Raw genomic sequence first — 21,329 nt, 5'->3', positions numbered from 1 at the left:
ATGGTCTACATTCTGAAGTTGTCTGAAAATGTCCTTATGATTAAATTCAGCCTAAACATTTTGCTGGGAACACTGCAGAGTCAATGCGGTGAGTTTCCTACCTCAGCCCATCTGCAGGCAGAGAAAGTCCAGTTTGTCCATCACCAGTATCATGATACCAGGACTGGTCAGTTGGTTAAGGAGGGGCCTAGGAGATCTTTCGCTTGTAAAGACTCCTTATTTATAATTCATTTGGAAAGTGGTTTGAAAAAGTATAAATATCTTGTATTCTAACGATCTTCCTCTGAACATTTTATCATCAATTAATCACCCCTGCCTGTGTCGGTTATTATATTTTGTGGGTGGCAAGCCATCCAGGTGCCGAGGCAAGAGACTGAGGGCACAAGCTGTTCCAGTATAATAAAGTATATAAAACAACAAGAGTTATACTAGATCTAGATCATAGACATGATTATATATGAATATCATTAATCATTAGTTTGTAGCAATTACTCTTTATTCCAATATTATAATAATCCTCACTCTATAATCATAACCTAAGAAAAACCAGGCCATACAGAGATAGGAGCTCACGGGACACAGTGAGAAGTGACCAGAAGACAAGACGGCGAGCCTTCTGTTATGCCTGGACAGGGCCACCAGAGGGCTCCTTGGTCTAGCGGTAACGCCAGCATCTGGGAAGACGCCCATTGCCAAGTGGACCGTGGTCTAGCGGTAGCCTCAGTGTCAAGGAAAAATACCCACTACTTAGCGGACCGGGTAAGGGAGTCTCCCTTTCCCCTGGGGAGTTTAGCAAAGACTCTACTCCTCCACCTCTTGTGGAGGGCCTGTCAGGCCCGCCCGCAGTTATCCGGAGGCCTAACCATCTCCCTGTGATGCTGTGCTTCAGTGGTCATGCTCCTAGTCTGCCTTCATGTTCCATCCTGTACACCTGGCTCTGCCTTTTAGATAACAGTAGCAAAATTAGGGAAGGTACTAAAAGTCTTTGATATGCAGAAATCATGGTGTAAACTGTCTCTCTCTCTCCCTCTCTCTCTCTCTGCCTTGGCTGCTTGGCAGGTAGGGGCCCCCTGTCCAGTGGACACGTGACCCACGTGACCTTACCTATCATTGGAGATGACTCACACTCTTTACCCTGCCCCTTTTGCCTTGTATCCAATAACTAACAGCGCAGCCAGACATTTGGGGCCACTACTGGTCTCCATGACTTGGTGGTAGTGGTCCCCCGGGCCCAGCTGCCTTTTCTTTTATCTCTTTATCTTGTGTCTTTATTTCTACACTCTCTCATCTCTGCACATGGGGAGAGACCCACTGACCCTGTGGGGCTGGTCCCTACAATATTTATGTTTGTACATTGGAAATTTTCTGTCTCAATGATTAGTATATACTTGTTTTTGCTGGTATTCTGTCATAAAAAGAATAGTCCCTGCCCAAATTTTAACTTTCATCCAAAATTAATTTTAGTCTATTAATGTTAGAATGTTGAAGTTTTAAATCTGTTTAATTAAAACGTTTTTGCCTATCACTCTGGCCTACTGGATTTTTTACATACAGTATTTTAAGCTTTTACTATAATGTTTGGTTTTGGTGGATAGGATATGGATTAACAAAAACATTCTTATTTCCCTGTTTATATCTAAACTCTTCCGTATTTTAGTCTATAGTTACCATATGTAGTAAAGTGTATTTACTGTATTTCCTTGTTGATGTGATTTGTTTTCTTTGTGTGTTTGTGTTTGTGTGTGTGTGTGTGTCTGTGTGGGTGTGTGCCTTTTGTTTATTTAGGAAAAGTTGTATAGCTTATGTTTAACAGGGCACTAAAAACATTTTGATATTACTCATCCCCTTTTAACTTTACACACTTCTAGTATATGGTTTATAAATATTAAATTATATCTTTCAACTTCAAATTTTTACCACTATGACAACCAAAGACATTATTTTCCTCTTCTCTGACCTCTTTACAGTGCCATTTTTTATAGTGTTAGTTCAACCTAAGCATATACCAGTGACAGCCTGTGTTTCCCACCTTGTCTCCACCTTGGCTTTCAGTTTAGATCCACAATTAAATATATTAATGCTCGCGAGCTATGCAAAAGCACATGTCCTAGGCATTACTCATTGAGAGGAATTCATCCTTAACAGAGTCCTCATGAGGGAATCAGGTCTCACTGATTTGCTTGCTTAATCACCTTTTCCCACTGCCTTGGTATATGGATCACATCACTGGATTTAAGGTACTTGCCAAAAATGATTTTTCTTGAGATTTTAGGAAATATTGTCTTGCTTTGGGTACAGGTATGATGTGTGTTCTCATTCTGGGATTCTACTTTGTTCTACCAGGACCTCTAATTTCTGCCAGTTACTTCATTCGTTCTCTTCACCACGAGTCTCCAGAGGATACTTCCTTTGTCCAGGCCTCTCTTTCCCTCTCCCTGCAATTCTGCCTTTCTGAGGTTGGCACCTCTGGTCCTCTGCACTTCTTAATTTCAATTAGGAAGCCCCTAATTGGTTAAGTTTTAAAAGTTAGTTTGAAATTCAGCTACTTTCCTATCCTAATTCTTTAAAGGCAGAACTTCAATAGTATAAAAACGGAGAGAGAATTATGTAGTAGAGCACCCCCATAATCACTGTCCAGCTTCAACAATTATCATTGAATAGCTGAACTTTTAAAACTACAAAACTTCCTACTTACCTATGTAATGTGTCTATACATATATATTAATATACATGTATGTATATGTATATGGCACGTACGTGTGTGTATATATACATTTGGACATGAGATTATGGAGGCAGAAATTCCTAAGATGGAGAGGTGGATACCCAGGAAAGCATTTCCGTCTTATTAGGCCCTTTCCTTCTCCTCTGGCCTTTGTTTGATTGAATGAGACCCACCCACCACAGGAAGGGCAGTCTGCTTCACTTAGTCTGCCTATTCTGGTGTTAATGTCATCCAGAAACACCCTCCAACACACACCCAGAATAACGTTGAACCAAATGTCCTGGCATACTGGGGCTCAGTCACAGTGACCCACACAATTAACCATTACATAACTCCTTTGTGATATGTGTGATTTTCACATTTTTCTCCCAATCTGTAGCTTATCTTTTTATTCTATTAACAGTGTCTGGTGCTGACCAAGAATTTTTAATTTGTGTAAAGCTGAATTTATCAATGTTTTCTTTAATAGTTTGTGTTGATGTGATAACTAAGAATACTTTGCCTAACTCTACATCATGAAGATTTTTTCACGTTTTCTACTTAAGTTTCCTAGTTTTGCAGTTTACATGTAGTGCTATAATCAACTTTGAGTTACTTTTAGTGCAAGTATGGAGGTTTAAATGGATTTTTTTCTTTTTTTTTTGTTTTTTCTTCAACTTTTGTTTTAATTTCAGAGGTACATGTGCAGGATGTACACGTAAATGTGTACCATGGTGGTTTGCTGCACAGATCATCCCATTGCCTAGCTATTAAGCCCAGCGTCCACTAGCTAGTCTTCCTAATGATTTCTTTCCCTCCAAGCCTGCCTCCCAACAGGTCCCAGTGTGTGTCGTTCCCCACCATGTGTCCATGTGTTCTCATCATTCAGCTCCCACTTATAAGTGAGAACATGTGGTGTTGTTTTTCTGTTCCTGTGTTAGTTTGCTGAGGATAATGGCTTCCAACTCCATCCATGTCCCTTTAAAGGACATGATCTCATTCCTTTTTATGGCTGCATAGTATTCTATAGTGTATATATACCACTTTTTCTTCATCCAGTCTGTCATTGATGGGCATTTAAGTTGATTCCATGTCTTTGCTATTTTGAATAGTGCTGCAGTGGACATATGCCAGCATGTATCTTTATAACAGAATGACTTATATTCCTCTGGGTATATGCCCAGTAGTGGAATTACTGGTCAAGTGGTATTTTTGCCTGTAGGTCTTTGAGGAATAGCCACAGTGTCTTTCCCAATGGTTAGACTGACTTACACTCCCACCAACAGTGTAAAAGCATTCCTTTTTCTATGCAACCTTGCCAACATCTGTTGTGGATTTTTTTCTATTTTTGCCTATGGATGTCCATTTTTTCAGCAGAATTTGTTAACAGGACAATGTTTTCTCCCCTGAATTGTTTTGAACCATTGTCCGCCCATTGGCAGGGATGAGACTGGAGAGAGGACTGTCCTATCATTGGAGGGACAGGGCTTGAAATAGGGCAGTTCTTATGGAAAAGAAAAGGAACACATATTTTTTCAATGAGGCAGAGGAAAGCCCCAAGCACAAGTGGGGTACTCCCTACCCCCATGTGTGGCACACTCGCCTCTGCTCTCCTGCCTCTCCTGCTGCACAAGTTAGGGTGTGCATGGACACTGAGGCCGTGTTGTGCCACTGGGCACATTTGGGCATTGACATCAAATGTGTGGCATCAAATCCCAGAATCTCAAACAGGCAAGTGACAGGAAAACATGAGACACAATGAAGAATGAAATAATTCAGTTGAAAATGACACACATGTTAGAAATAGCAGACAAGGACATTACAGCAGTTATTATAATTTTAATTAAGTGAAGAATTGGAAGATATTTTTTAATATCAAATTCCATAAGTGAAAACTGCAATTTACAGTCTGAAGTTTAAAAAATACACTTGATTAAACATTGCAGAAGAAAAGATTAATGAACTAGAAGGAGTAGTAGAAGAAACTAACACAAATGAAACACGCAGAGAAAAGTGAATTGAAAACATAAAAAGCCCATCAATGGGAAGCTTAAACGCCCTATTGTAGGGGTAAATGGAATCCCTGAGGGGAATGGAGTGGGTAACAGGGATAGAAAAATATTTAAAACACACTGGATGGAAGCTTTCTAAGCTTCATGAACACCATAAACTGCAAATATCCCAGAAACATAATGTATCCTAGGGACAAGAAATATGAAGAAAACTACACTGAGGAACACCATACTCAAATTGATCAAAACCAGTGATGAAGAGAAAATCCTAAGAGGGCTAAAAGGGGAACAAATATGTTATATACTGAGGACTAAATGTAAGGATGGCATCTGATTTCTCATCAGAAACATTACAAACAAGAAGTTTGCAATACTTTTAAGTACTGAAAAAGAAGTCAACCTAGAATTCTATACCCACTGAAAGTCTCTTTCAAAAATGAAGATGAGGCTGGGTACAGTGGCTCACACCTGTAATCACAGCACTTTGGGAGGCCGAGGCAGGCGGATCATGAGCTCAGGAGTTCGAGACCAGCCTGGCCAATATGGTGAAACCCCGTCTCTACTAAAAATATAAAAATTAATTGGGTGTGGTGGTGGGCACCTGTAGTCTCAGCTACTCTGGAGGCTGAGGCAGAAGAATTGCTTGAAACTGGGAGTTGGAGGTTGCAGTGAGCTGAGATCAGGCCACTGCCCTCCAGCCTGGACAACAGAGTGAGACTGCATCTCAAAAAAAAAAAAAAAAGAAGATGAGCAAAAATGGTTTGGAAAGAAAACAAATTATCTCAATTTGTAGATGACATGATCCTATATAGAGAAAATACCAAATAATACACACACACACACACACACACACACACACACAGACACACACACACATTACGGGAGTTAATAAACTAATTCGGCAAACTTGTAGCACACAAGATAAACGGACAAAAGCCAGTTGCTTTAGCAATGAAAAAAATTTTGAAGGAAAATTAATATACTTCATTTATAATAGCACCCATAAGAATAACACATCTAGGAATAAATTTAAGAAGGTGAAATACTTGTACACTGAAAACTACCTAACATTGCTTAAAGAGATTAAAGAAGAACTAAAAAAATGGAAAGACATCCTGTGTCCATGGTTGGAAGATTTAACATGGTTAAGATGGAAATGCAACTCAAAACAATCTACAGATTCGGTGTAATCTTATTCAAATTCCAGTGGCCTGTTTTTTCAGAAATTAAAAAAACAGAACTTTTTATATGGAAGAAATTGCAAGTATCTGCAAATAGCAAAAGGAATCTTGAAAAATACGATAAATAACATATTCCAAAGATCTTTTTTATTTTAATTTTTTAAATTTGTTTTTGAAATGGAGTCTTACTCTGTCATCCACACTGGAGTGCAGTGGTGTGATCTCTGTTCATTGTAACCTCCGTCTCCCAGGTTAAAATGACTCCCTTGCCTCAGACTCCTGAGTTGCTGGGACCACAGGCATCCACCAGCACTCCCGGCTAATTCTTTGCATTTTTAGTGGAGACTAATGGGTTTCACCACATTTGCCAGTCTGGTCTCGAACTCCTGACTTCAAGTGATCCACTCACCTTGACCTCCTAAAGTGCTGGGATTACAGGCCTGAGCCACCACACCTGGCCTCCAAAGATCTTGTATTGCTCTCAGCAATATTTCATAGTCTTCAGTGTACAGGTGTTCACCTCTTTTGCTATGTAGTTCATATTTTTCGATGGTATTGTTAATGTTTGTTTAAAGGAATCTTTTAAAAATTTTTATTAAAATGCTATACTATTAAAGTCTACAACATGATGGTTTGATATACATATACATAATGAACTAATGGCTACAGTCAGGCTAATTAGCATATCCACCTTCTCACATAGTTCCTTTTTTAGTGTAGTGAGAACACTTTTGATCTACTCTTTCAGCAAACTTCAAGTATACAATGCAGCATTAACAATAGTTCTCACGCTGTACGTTAGATCTCTAAAACTCATTCTGTAACCAAAAGCAGGTCAGTTGCTCACCACATGTAGAGTCCAATTAAGTGTGAGGCCCGCTACAAAAAAAGTGAATTTATTTCCAAAGGTAGCTTGGGGGAAGAAGCATAAAACCTCTCTGTTTAAATGTGTCACTTCACCTTTGGAGCAAAAAGTGGATATTTTTATTAGGTAAATGGGGAAGTGAGCAAGGACAGGGGTCTCCCTGCTCCCAGGCAGTTATCCACTGGGCAGCTAAGGTGGTGCCTTTCTGGTCAGAAGTAAGTTGTAAAAGTGGCCAAGTGGGCCTGCTTTCAACATGCCCTCCTAGTGGGTGTAAGTTCTGAGGTGACCCTTCATTCACTATTGGCAGACACTTAGGCTGTTTTCATGTCTTGACTACTGTGAAGAATGCTGTGATAAACACGGGGGTGCAAATAGCTCTTTGAGATACTGACTTCATTTCCTTCTATTATATACCCAGAAGTTGGATTGCTGGGTTGTTTGGTAGTTCTGTTTGCAATGTTTTGAGGAGTCTCCACAGTGTTTTCCATAATGGCTGCACCAATTTACATTCCCACCAACAATATACAAGAGTTCCCGTTTCTCCACACCCTTGCTAACACTTACTTGTTTTTCTGATAATAACCACCCTGATGGCTGTGAGGTGCTATCTCATTGTGGTTTTGATCTGCATTTCCCTGAGGATTACTGATGTTGAGCACCTTTTCATATACCTGTTGGCTATTTTGTATGTGTTCCTTGGACAAATGTCTATTTAGTTCCTTTGCCCATATTTTAATCAGGTTATTTGTTGTTTTGGCTATTGAATTTTGTGATTTCTGTATATATTTCGGATATTAACTCCTTACCCTATTGATGGGTTGCAAATATTTTCTCCCATTCCATAGGTTGCCTTTTCTTTTCTTTTCTTTTTTTTTTTATTGTTTCCTTTGCTGTTTAGAAGCTTAGTTTAATGCAATCCCACTTGCCTAGTTCTGCTTTTATTTCCTGTACTTTTGGTGCCGTATGCAAAAAAATTATTTCCAAGACCAACGTCAAAGAGCTTTTTCTCTATGGTTTCTTCTAGGAATGTTAATGTTTCACATCTTACACTGCAGTTTTGAAAGGAGGCTGGGCGTGGTGGCTCATGCCTGTAATCCCAGAACTTAGGGAGGCCGAAGGGGGTGGACCACCTGAGGTAAGGAGTTTGAGACTAGCCTGGCCAACATGGTGAAACCTGTCTCTACTAAAAATACAAGAATTTGCTGGGCCTGGTGGCCCAAGCCTGTATTCCCAGCTACTCAGGAGCCTGAGGCAGGAGAATCACTTGAACCTGGGAGGCAGAGGTTGCAGTGAGCCGAGATCACACCACTGCAACCCATTCTGGTGACAGAGTGAGGCTCCATCTTAAAAAAAAAAAGGTTGTGAGAGGAAAAGAAATCTCAACACTCCAAACTCACTATGCTAAAAGAAAAAGTGAAGCTGGGAACTGGGTCATGCAAACCTGCCTCCCATTTTATTCCTAAATAGAATAGGTAAAATAAAAATAATAAAAATAATAAGTGGAATAGAATAGAATACAAATATATAGCTACATAACTTTCTCACAATTTGATCACAAGGACATTCCTTGTGGGCCCCAAGATCTTTACCCTAAAACAGTTCTGTTAAATTTCAACCTGACAATGTAAATTGATAGCTTCTCTTCATAGGTACAGGACAAAGGAAAACACTCAGTCATCCCCTTGCTCACCTGGACAAACACATATGTAATTGCTTTCTCTGTCCTATGTTTACATTATCCTATATAAAAATGCAGATTCACTGAGCGAGACAAATACTAAGTGATTGTGTATTTACACCCACCCGCCACATGTAAACAGCTGATCAAAGACTCAAAAGAATTGCAACCAGATGCAACAACTTGCCTCGTATCTACCCACACCCTTTAAAAAATGTCTTCCTCTTTCCCCACTACCTGCCATTTTCCCACTAAATATTGAGGTACCCAGACCCTCTTTGGGTAAAAAGTGGGCCACGGTTTTTCCTGTGGATCTCTGTTCTTTTCTGGGCACATCTTTAATCTTGGTAAATAACCCTCCTAAAATAATGGAGACTTTTTAAATTTTTTTAATTTACATTGATTTTTATTTTTTTATTTACAAAGTTTTAATCCATTTCAAGTTAATTAAGTATTTCAGTTGCACATTCCCATTTACAGTGGGACCACCACTAATAGTGAGGGTGATAATGTGGTATGTGCAAATAATATACGTTTCTTAGTCTATTTCTATACTCAGGGTGTTAGCAGTTGGCTGCTGGTCTAGCTGTAACCAAAAAATAGGAGATCCAACAAATCATAAAAGTGTAGGGTCCCTGGCTTGAGCTTAGATAATGCCAGCCCACCCTTTGGATTCTGCTCGAGCTCAGAATCTCTCTTGGTGTTGCAGGAGGCTACGTAGTTTCCCTGTCCTTCCCTTGTGGGGAGTATGTCTAAATTTCAGATCCAGACACCTTATCTCAGCCACAGCAAAACAAACACACATATAAACACAACTCCACTGTTTTCATGTTTGTAAAAATGTTTACAAACCTGTGCAACGCCTCCAATCTGCTCTGGACTCCCAAGATGTGTGTTTACTGAGTTATTGAGATGCCCGTCCTCCTTTCTATCCACCCTAGGAGGAGACCCTGTAGGAGCTCAACCTAGATCACCTGAGATCCCTATTAGCCCATCTGTATAATCCTTCCCTGCTTTTGCTGCTGTGTTTTTCTTCCAAAGATTCTTCTGAGAAGAACTATCCTTGGGGAACTGGAGCCACTTTATACCCAGGTCCCAAAGAATGGGACATATCTGGGAGTAAGGGACCCACACATCCCATTCATCTCTCCCAAGGCACTTAGCCAATCACTAACAGGTGCAGGAGTATGAAATCTGTTTCCCGGGCTAGGGGAGGATAACTCTTAAACTTCACTTACCACGAAGTTCCTCGCCAATATCTGGACAAAACTCCCCCAGGGGACTTTGCCTAAGATCACACATACACAGCAATCAACTCAAAATGGATCACAGACCTAAATGATAGACCTAAAATATATAATTTCAAGAGAAACCCATAGGAGAAAATCTTTGTGACTTTGAGTTAAGCAAAGAGTCCTAAGACGCTACAGAAAAAACATAAGCCATAAGAGAAAAATATTAGTTGGATTTTATTACAATTTAAAAATTCTGTGCTTCAAAAGACACTATTTAGAGAAAAATAGATAAGCCACAGACTAGGAGCAAATATTTGTAATTAAATATGTAATAAAAAACAATTCTATTCACAATACCTAAAGAAGTTTTTCAACTTAACATAAAGCAACACAATTGACCAGGTGCGGTGACTCATGCTTGCAATGCCAGCACTTTGGAAGGCCGAGGTGGGTGGATCATCTGAGCTCAGGAGTTGAAGACCAGTCTCGGCAACCTAGCGAAACCCCGTCTCTACCAAAAATACAAAAAATTAGCCGGATATTGTGGCAGGCATCTGTAGTCTCAGCAACTAGGGAAGCTGAGGTGGGAGGATCACTTGAACCTGGGAGGCGGAGGTTTCAGTGAACTGAGATCGTGCCACTGCACTCCAGCCTGGGTGACAGTGTAAGACTCTGTCTCAAATAGTAGTAATAATGAAGAAGAAGAAGAAGAAGAAGAAACGAAGAAGAAGAAGAAGAAGAAGAAGAAGAAGAAGAAGAAGAAGAAGAAGAAGAAGAAGAAGAAGAAGAAAAAGAAAAAAGCAGCAGCAGCAGCAGCAGCCAGGTGCAGTGGCTCACACCTGTATTCCCAGCACTTTGGGAGGCTGAGGTGGGCAGATCACCTGAGGTCAGGAGTTCAAGACCTGACTTGATTACAGTGGTGCAATTTTGGCTCACTGCAACCTCTACCTACTGGGTTCAAGCGATTCTGCTGCCTCAGCCTCCCAAGTAGCTGGGACTACAGGCACGTGCCACCATGCCTGGCTAATTTTTATATTTTTAGTAGAGACAAGGTTTTGCCATGTTGGCCAGGCTGGTCTCAAACTCCTGACTTCAGGTGATCTGCCGGCCTTGGCCTCCCAAAGTGCTGGGATTACAGGAGTGAGCCACCGTGCCCAGCTGATTGGTGAGATTTTGATGCACCTATCTCCTGAGCAGTATATTCTAAATCCAAATTTTAGTCTTTTATCCCTCCCCCCTTTCCACCCTTTCCCCCTGAGTCCCCAAAGTCCATTGTGTCATTCTTATGCTTTTGCCTCCTCATAGGTTAGCTCCCACTTATGAGTCAGAACATATGATGTTTTGTTTTTCATTCCTGACTTACTTCACTTAGAATAATAGTCTCCAATCCTCTCCAGGTTGCTGTGAATGCCATTAATTCATTCCTTCTTATGGCTGAGTAGTATTCCATCATCTATCTATCTATCTATCTATCGATCTATCTATCTATCATCTATATATTTTTTTTCTTAAACCACAGTTTCTTTATCCACTCATTGATTTATGGCATTTGGGTTGGTTCCCCATTTTTGCAATTGTGAATTGTGCTGCTATAAACACGTGTGAGCAAATATCTTTTTCATAGAATGACTTCTTTTCCTCTGGGTAGATACCCTGTAGTAGGATTGCTGGATCAAATGGTAGTTCTGGCTGGGTGCGGTGGCTCACGCCTGTAATCCCAGCACTTTGGGAGGCCGAGACGGCGGATCACGAGGTCGGGAGATGGAGACTATCCCGGCTAATATGGTGAAACCCCATCTCTACTAAAAACACAAAAAAATTTGCCGGGCTTGGTGGCGGGCGCCTGTAGTCCCAGCTACTCGGGAGGCTGAGGCAGGAGAATGACGTGAACCCGGGAGGCGGAGCTTGCAGTGAGCGGAGATCGCGCCACTGCACTCCATCTTGAACAACAGAGCGAAACTCCGTCTCCAAAAAAAAAAAAAAAAAAAGGTAGTTCTACTATTAGCTCTTCAGAGAATCTCCACACTGTTTTCCATAGTGGTTGCACTAGTTTACATTCCCACCAGCAGTGTGGAAGTGTTTCCCTTTTCACTGCATCCACGCCAACTTCTATTGTTTTTTGATTTTTTGATTATGGCCAGTCTTGCAGAAGTAGGGTGGTATTGCATTGTAGTGTTGATTTGCATGGAAACGCAAATTAAAACAACAATAAGATACCACTTTACACCCACTAATGTGGCTATGTTAAAAAAATACAGAGAACATCAACTGTTACTGAGAAGGTGGAGAAAATGGAACCCTCATATATTGCTGGGAAGAATGTAAAATGATACAACCACTTTGGAATCCAGTTTGACAGTGTTTTAAAAGTTAAACAGAAGCTTGCCATACTACTCAGCTATTCCACACCTAGAAATCTATCCAAGATAAATGAAAATACAGGTGCACAGAAAACTTCTTTGGAAATGTTCATGGCAGTATTATTCATAATAGCAAAAACTAGCTCCAACTCAAATGTCCATCACTGGTAGATGGATAAATAAAATGTGGCATTATCTATACAATGTAATTCTATTTAGCAATAAGAAGGAAAAAATCTGACACCTGCTACAGTATGGATGAATCTTAAAGCATTATGCTAAGTGAAACAAGTTAGTCACAAAAGACTACATATTGTTTCATGCCATTTATATGAAAAAGATAAATTTGTAGACAGAAAACAGATAAATTGTTGGATGAGGTTAGAGGAGGGAGTAGGATTTGCTACAGTGGCAGTGGAAAAATTTGGGAAGGTAAAGGACATGTTCTAAAAGTGGATTATGGTACAGGTTGAGAAACTCCATACAATTGAATCACATATTTACAATGGGTAAAATTCTTGTATGGAAATTTAATTGAAAAGAAAAAGGTAAGGACAAGACAGCCCTAAATCAAAGGGTTGTGGTGTCCTCTGATCCTGCGATGAACATTGCATATTGAGATGCAACAATCTGGAATGAGAGCAAATGGTTACTTAGAAGGTGACTTCTGATGTCACATGCTTGAGGAAGGGATTCAGTGCCTGTGCCTTCAGCCTCTGACCCTGGCAGTTCCCCTGGAATCTAGAGCGTCGATGCGGTGAGTGAAGGTACCCTTTGCCTTCCAGGGAGTGCAAGGGTGAGCAGTGGCACCATGTAAAGATCTGGGAAAACGAGTTTGCTGGGAGAAGTTTCATGAACATCCTGGGTGATGAAAGGAGGAAATCATGAGGAGGAAGTGAGGGCTGCAGGATGAAGTGGCTGCTTGAAACATAAAAGCTGCTCAAAAGTCTTTACAGGTTATGAGTAGGTTCTGTTCCTAAGTGAGCTCAAACCAGCAACCTTTCGGTTAACAGAAGGCACCACAGAGAAGAACTACTGTGAATTTATATGCTAATATTATGGAATGACAACATACTCCCTACCCCCAAAACTATGTCATTGATTTTAATTTTTACCTTTGTTATTTACTTTCTTCCTAGTTGGAAATTAATTTGTTCTTTTGTAGTTTCTTAAAGTAAAGCTGAGGTCACTGATTTGAAAGCATTTTTTTCATTTTTTTGGCAATTTTATTTTATTTTATTTTTTATTTTATTTCCAGAGGTTTTGGGGGAACAGGTGGTATTTGGTTACATGAATAAGTTCTTTTGTGGTGATTTGTGAGATTTTGGTGCTTCCATCACTGGAGCCCTATATGCTGATTTTTTATTTTTCATTTTTAATATAGACCTTTAATGCTATAATCCCCCTTCCTCATTTTGATATATTGTGTTTTCACTTTCATTCTTTTCAGAAAAATTTCTAATTTTGCTGTTGATTTAGTCTTTGATCCATGGGTAATTTATAAGTATTTTCCTCATTTTCCAAATATTTGTTGGAATTTTGCAAAAGTCTTTCTTCTGTTGATTTCCAACTAAATTCCATTGTTATCAAAGAACACATCTTTATGACTTGAATTCTTTTAAATCTTTTGAGCCTTGTTTTGTGGCCCAAAATATAGTCTGTCTTGGTCAATGGTGCATGTGCATTTGAGTAAAATATATCTTATGCTCTTTTTGGGTGCCGTGTTCTGCAAACATTATTCAGGTCAAGTTGGTTAATAGTGTTGTTGATGTCTGCTATAACCTTGTTAATTTTCTGTCTGTTGTATCAATTAATAAGAAAGGGGCACTGGAAACTGTGACAATATGGTGAATCATCTATTTTTCCTTCAGTTCTATTAGTTTTTGCATTATGTACTTTCAAGTTCTGTCATGGTGAGGGGGTGATTATTATGTCTTCTTGACAAATTAATTCCTTTATTATTATGAAATCACCCTATTTATCCATGGAAATATGGTTTGCTCTGAAATCTACTTCATCTGATATTCATATAGCAGCTTCTTTTTCCTTTTGACTATGTTTAGCATAGTATATCTTTTTCCATCTTTTTACTTTTATACATTTGTATTTTCATTTATACAGTGCATTTCTTCTAAGCAGCACATAGTTAATCTTGTTTTTATCCAATGTGACAATCTCTGCATTTTAATTGGTGTTTTTAGACCCTTTACATCTAATATAATTATTGAAAGGGCTAGGTTTGAGTTTTACCTTGCTCTTAATTTTCAATTCGTCCATTTTGTTTTTTATTTTTCTGCCATCTTTTGTATTAAACTAGTATTTTTATTATTCCATTTCAACTTATTTGTTTATTACCCATTGCTGTTTTGTTATTTTAGTGGTTGCTTTAGGGATTATATTATACATTTTCTAGTTAACACTGTCTACCTTGTAGTTATATTATGCCACTTCAAATATAAAATTAGGCTGGGCACAGTGGCTCACACCTGTAATCCCAGCACTTTGGGAGGTGAGGCAGGAGGGTTGCTTGAGCCTAGGAGTTCAACAGCAGCCTGGACAACATGGTGAGACCCTATCACTACAAAAAATTTGAAAATTAGCCAGATACTTGGGAGGCTGAGATGGGAGGATCACTGGAGCCCAGGAGGTCAAGGCTGCAGTGAGCTACATTCAAGTCACTATGCTCCAGCCTAGGAGACAGAGCAAGACCCTTTTTCAAAAAAACAAAGAAAGAAAGATGGAATAAGAGCCTTAGAGTATTATATCTCTCTAACTCCCATCCTGGACTGTGTGCTATTGTTACAAGAATTTTATTTTAAATATTTTTTAATTTTTTTGAGACAGAGTCTTGCTCTGTCACCCAGGCTGGAGTGCAGTGGCGCATTCTTAGCTCACTGCAACCTCTGCCTCCTGGGTTTGATCGATTCTTTTGCCTCAGCCTCCTGAGTAGCTGGGATTACAGGCATGCACCACCATGCCCAGTTAATTTTTGTATTTCTGGTAGAGACAGGGTTTCACCATGTTGGCCAAGCTGGTCTGGAACTTCTTGTCTCAAGAGATCTGCCCACCTTGGCCTCCCAAATTGCTGGGACTACAGGCCTGAGCCACCATGCCCAGCCAAGAATTTTATTTTTATGTCACAAATTCCACAATCCTTTGTTGGATGCACAGTTTGTGAAGATTTTCTCAAACTCTGTGGGTTTTCTGTTTACTCTGCTGATGATTTCTTTTACTGGGTAGAAGCTTTTAAATTTAGTTAAGTCCCATCTACTTATCTACGTTTTTGTTGCATTTGCTTTTGGGTTCTTGGTCATGAAGTCTTTGCCTAAGCCAAAGTCTAGAAGGGTTTTTCCAATGTTATTGTCTAGAATTTTTATAATTTTATAATTTTTATAATTTCAGGTCTTAGATTTAAGTCTTTGACTATCTTGAGTTGATTTTTGTATAAGGTGAGAGATGAGGATCCAGTTTCATTCTTCTACATATGGCTTGCCAATTTTCCCAGTACTATTTGTTGAATAGAGTATATTTTCCCCATTTTATGTTTTTGTTTGCTTTGTGGATAATCAGTTGCTGTAAGTATTTGGCTTCATTTCTGGGTTCTCTATTCTGTTTCATTGGTCTATGTGCCTATATTTATACCAGTACCATGCTGTTTTGGTGACTATGACCTTATAATATAGTTTGAAGTCAGATAATGTGATGCCTCCAGATTTGTTCTTTTTGCTTAATCTTGCTTTGGCTATGTGGCCTCTATTTTGGTTGCATTTGAATTTTAGAAATCTACAAGCAACTCAAACAAATCTGCAAGAAGAACACAAATAATTCCGTCAAAAAGTGGGCTAAGAACATGAATAGACAATTCTCAAAAGAAGATATGTACAAGTGGCCAACAAACATGTGAAAAAACATGCTCAACATCACTAACTATCAATCAGGGTAATGCAAATCAAAACCACAATGCAATACCACCTTACTCCAGCTCATCTGGTCTTGTGGCTCCCACCCAGGAACTGAACCAGCTCAAGAGGATGCTTTAGCTCCCTATGAGTTCATCTCCCACCTGACCAATCAGAACTCCCAACTCACTGGCCCCCACCCACCAAATTATCCTTGAAAACTCCTGTCCCAGAATGCTCGGGAAGACTGAGTAATAATAAATCTCTGGTCTCCCACACAGCTGGCTCTGCATAAATAACTTTCTTTATTGCAATTCCCCTGTCTTGATAAATTGGCTGTGTCTAGGCAGCAGACAAGGTGAACCCATCAGGTGGTTACACTCCCTCAAAACCCACTACACACTTTATGATTCAGTTTATATGAAAGTAATGGGCAGGAAAAAACTCGCCTGATAGTTTTGGAATCTGTGGAGTATTGTCAGAGTTTGGGGTTGTATTCTACAGATTAAAATTAATCAGTTAAGCACCTCCAATAAAATTTCCCCCAAATATTTTTTGCCAAATTTGGATGACTTTGTTTCTGTCTTTGCACAATATAAAGTGCTAACATGAGGTAAGTGCTAAGGTCTAGAGAAGGCTGTGGAAGAGATGACAAACTCCAGCATGATGCCTGAGTGTCCAGTGTGCTCTGCTGAGGCAGCATATTTTTGTACATTGCTGTATTTGCAAAAACCCTACAAGATTCACGAAACTGGACAACCATCTTTATAACACTACTAGTGGTAAAACCACTAAGGATGGCTGGTTTGCAGTCATCTGAGCAACCTCTCTAGTTTCATAGATATGGTTTCTCTCTGATATTGAACGGCTTCCAATTTCAAGTAGAATGCTACATCACAAGAATAACGATGTGAAAAGAACTGGTTTCTTTTGTAATCCCAAACGTTCTAGTCAGTGTATTAAAAGCCATTATTTGAAGAAGGGTGCACAGGCTCCAGCTGCCCGCCAAAGAGGTCCTCAGCAACACAGGCTAAGAACCCGTTTCTGGCCGGGCGTAGTGGCTCACGCCTGTAATCCCAGCACTCGCGGAGGCCGGGGCGGACGGATCACCTGAGGTCAGGTGTTCGAGATCAGCTTGGCCAAAGTGGTGAAACCCCGTCTCTACTAAAAATACAAAAATTAGCCGGGCTGTAATCTCAGCTACTCGGAAGCCTGAGGCAGAAAAATCGTCTCAACCCGGGAAGGGAGGTTGTAGTGAGCGGAGATCGTGCTACTGCACTCCAGCCTGGGCGACAGGGCGAGACTCCGGTTCAAAACAAAAAACAAAACAAAACAAAAATCAAAACCCTCTTCCTTGGGGGAGACCAGCGGCGCGGAAGGGAGGAAAAAGAAGGAGAGGCAAACGTCACTTCTCCCGCAGGCTGTGGCAGCACGTTGTTCGGCTGAGTGGCGGAGAGTAAGACGGAAAAGCTGACTGGGACGGGGAAGGCGCTGTCGGTGACATCACGGATAGGGCGACTTCTATGTAGATGAGGCAGCGCAGGGGCTGCTGCTTCGCCACCGGCGGCTTCGCCACGAAGGAGTTCCCGTGCTGTGGGAGGGAGTCCAGGACCGCTGGTCGGACCTGAGAGTCCCAGCTGTGTATCAGGGCTAGGAGGGCTCGAGGGTGCGCGGGGCAAGTGACCATGTGTGTAAAGGATGAGGCGTATGAGGCTGTGGCGGGGCGGAAGCATCTGGATTCATACTTACTTAGTTGGGAAAATAACCGTCATCTCGAAGGTGGGTTTTCGCAAAGTAAAGTTAAGTTCTGCAATTTCCCCAAATGTGGGTAGCTCGTCTGCATAATTTGTAGTAGTGGGAGACTGCGTTCGCACTTTCCGCCTGGTTTTTTTTTTTTTTTTTTTTTTTTTTGGCAGTGTGGAAGGATAGACTGTACGGAGTCTGTCGTGTTATGTCCTGAGCGGCATCTGAAGTGTTCTTCCTTGTAGTTAGGAGACTATGAAAATAGAAAGTGACGCGTTGTTGTCCTTGCCGCCGGAGAAATTATAAGGTCAGCCGAGGTGAGATTGTTTAACATAAACTAACTAGCGCGATGGCCCCAGAGCGCTTTCCTTCCTACGTGGGGCTGCTTTTAGCAGAGATTGGCCCGTGGTCTCCAGTCTCCTGGGTTCTCACACTCTGTGAAAATCTTCGTGTTTTTCCGCAGCCTCTGGAGTTACCTATAACAGCCTCTGCTTCTAACCGCAGCCCCACAGGAGTTTATAGGATTTCCGTGCTGGCGGGGAATGTGTTCTCACCTCATAGAGCCAGGTAGAAACTACGCAGACGGGCTCTGTTCTTTGGGATGAAAGCACGGCCTTTGGGGCTCTGTGACCCCCTTTGGCTGTAGACGTAACACGCTTACTTTGTGGATGGGAACAGCTCTGCCTGCGCCCAGGTGCCCTTGCGCATATTCACCGAGGCCCGCAGGTCGGAACCGCAGTCTCACCTGTCAGCAGAATGCGCTGCGATCTACTCCAACTACCGGAACTACCCAGCAATAAAATGGGACACATTACAAAACATGAGATAGCATGGATAATCTCAAAAACATTATGCTGAGTGATGAAAAGAGTGCATCCTATGCGGCGCCATCAAGGTGAATTTCTAGAACGGGTAAAACTAACCTGTATAGTGACAGAAACTACATCATTGATTGCTGGGGTCAGGGAAAGCGGGGACTGACTTCAAAGCGCAAAAGAGGACCTTTTAGAATAATAGACATGTCATCAAACTTGAAATGGATGCATTGTACCTAGTCAACTCACACTTTAATCAACTTAATTGTAAAAAGTAATAAGAAAACCACTCCAGGAGTCGTTGCTGTTGCTGTTTGTGAGCCTGTGGCACGGCTCTATGGGACTGGAACTTTAAAGATAGCCACAATGGCTGAAAATGATGATAATGAAAAGATGGCTGCCCTGGAGGCCAAAATCTGTCATCAAATTGAGTGTTATTTTGGAGACTTCAATTTGCCACGGGACAGGTTTTTAAGGGAACAGATAAAACTGGACGAAGGCTGGGTATCTTTGGAGATAATGATAAAATTCAACAGGTTGAACCATCTAACAACAGACTTTAATGTAATTGTGGAAGCATTGAGCAAATCCAAGGCAGAACTCATGAAAATCAGTGAAGATAAAACTAAAATCAGAAGGTCTTCAAGCAAACCCCTACCTGAAGTGACTGATGAGTATAAAAATGATGTAAAGAAACAGATCTGTTTATATTAAAGGCTTCCGAACTGATGCAACTCTTGATGACATAAAAGAATGATTAGAAGATAAAGATCAAGTACTAAATATTCAGATGAGAAGAACATTGCATAAAATATTTAAGGGATCAGTTTTTGTTGTGTTTGATAGCATTGAATCTGCTAAGAAGTTTGTAGAGACCCCTGGCCAGAAGTACGGACACAGGCCTGCTAATACTTTTCAAGGACGATTACTTTGCCAAATAATAATAATAATAATATTAATAAAATAAGAAAGAAGAAGAAAGAAAACAAAATAAAGTGGAAGCTACATTAAGAGCTAAACAAGAGCAAGAAGCAAATCAAAAGTTGGAAGAAGATGCTGAAATGAAATCTCTAGAAGAGAAGATTGGATGCTTGCTGAAGTTTTCAGGTGATTTAGATGATCAGACCTGTAGAGAAGATTTACACATCCTTTTCTCAAGTCATGGTGAAATAAAATGGATAGACTTCATCAGAGGAGCAAAAGAGGGGATAATTCTATTTAAAGAAAAAGACAAGGAAGCATTGGGTAAAGCCAAAGATGTAAATAATGGTAATCTACAATTACAGAACAAAGAAGTGACTTGGGAAGTACTAGAAGGAGAGGTGGAAAAAGAAGCACTGAAAAAAATAACAGAAGACCAACAAGAATCCCTAAACATATGGAAGTCAAAAGGACACAGATTTAAAGGAAAAGGAAAGGGTAATAAAGCTGCCCATCCTAGGTCTGGTAAAGAAAAAGTACAGTTTCAGGGCAATAAAATGAAATTTGCTAATGATGATGAACATGATGAAAATGGTGCAACTGGACCTATGAAAAGATCAGGAGAAGAAACAGACAAAGAAGAACCTGTGTCCAAACAACAGAAAAGAGAAAATGGTGCTGGAGACGAGTAGTTTAGTAAACCAATCTTTTATTCATTTTAAATAGGTTTTAAACTACTTTTGTTTATGGGGGGCTTTTAAAAGGAAAACCGAATTAGGTTCACTTCAATGTCCACCTGTGAGAAAGGAAAATATTTTTGTTGTTTAACTTGTCTTTTCTTGTTATCCAAATGAGAATTTTTTTGAATGCATAGTTCTTTTTGTGTTCTTTCAGATGATTCAAATATCAGAAGGAAGATTCTTCCACTAAATTGCCTTTGTAATATGAGAATATATTAGTACAAACTAATAAAATATATACTACATGAAAAGAGAAAAAAACCCTCCAAATCTTAATGTCTTCTACTTAATTTAGTGTATGTTTAGCCTTAGAAAGGTGTCTCTCTGTGATTGAGAGTTCAGGAATTCCTTGGTTTCTGTTTCTGTCTCTTTGTCTTCAGTTAAATTCATGCACTATTAAATGGAATATTTGTAAAATAGAGTCTAAACTCAATTTTATGTAAGTATATATATACTTATATGTAATATATATAAACTATATATAAGTATATATACTTTTATAAGTGTATAATATATATGACAGACTAACAAGAGAAGAGCATATGTATTTATTTAATGTAAGTTTTACATGACAGGAGTGCCTTCAAAGGAAACGAAGACCTGTGGAAAGAGCTAAATCTCAGTTGTTGTTGTTGTTTTTTTAAACACTATGTTTTATGAAGAGTGCATACTCATGGAGAAGTATGATAAGACAAAAAAGTGTGTGATCTAACAGTAACAAACTGGAGATAACGTAGCCAGGCCTCTGTGTTCAGGCTCTTCTCTGTGTCCCTGTATCTTCAGACTCAAGGATGCACCTTTCCTCTGGGTACAGAGAGGGCACCTCTCACATGAGAGTCTTATGATAGGCTTCAGGGAAGAAGGGCAGGGGGAGGGTGACAGTGACCTTCCTGCTTCTGTTGTTTTCTCAAATTCCTTTAGCATAAATATTTCCTCAAATTCTTTAGCATAAAATATTCAATATCCCATGTATGTAAGAGTGCCATAAATGCTCAATAGTTGTCTTCTGTTATTATTTTCATCAGTAGCATCATCTGAATCATCAGTATTGTCTATTTTTAACAATGAAAAATGCATAAGGTAACATACATTACCTTATTTAAAGTTCAGAACAACCAAGGAAATGAGTAACTTGTAGCGGGTGTGAGAAGTTCCGTGGCACAAACGGAAGATAGG

General features: G+C 40.0%; 1 pseudogene; it reads left to right on the top strand.

The window, feature by feature from the left end:
* The first annotated feature begins 18,816 nt into the window (after positions 1-18,816).
* LOC134756727 (lupus La protein-like) lies at positions 18,817-20,249 on the top strand (annotated as a pseudogene).
* Positions 20,250-21,329: the final 1,080 nt, after the last annotated feature.

The sequence above is a fragment of the Gorilla gorilla genome, chromosome 1 (genome assembly GCF_029281585.2).
Source record: "Gorilla gorilla gorilla isolate KB3781 chromosome 1, NHGRI_mGorGor1-v2.1_pri, whole genome shotgun sequence".
Taxonomy (NCBI): domain Eukaryota; kingdom Metazoa; phylum Chordata; class Mammalia; order Primates; family Hominidae; genus Gorilla; species Gorilla gorilla.
Note: the sequence above shows the minus strand (reverse complement) of the source record. Positions and strands in the feature narration are given on the sequence as shown.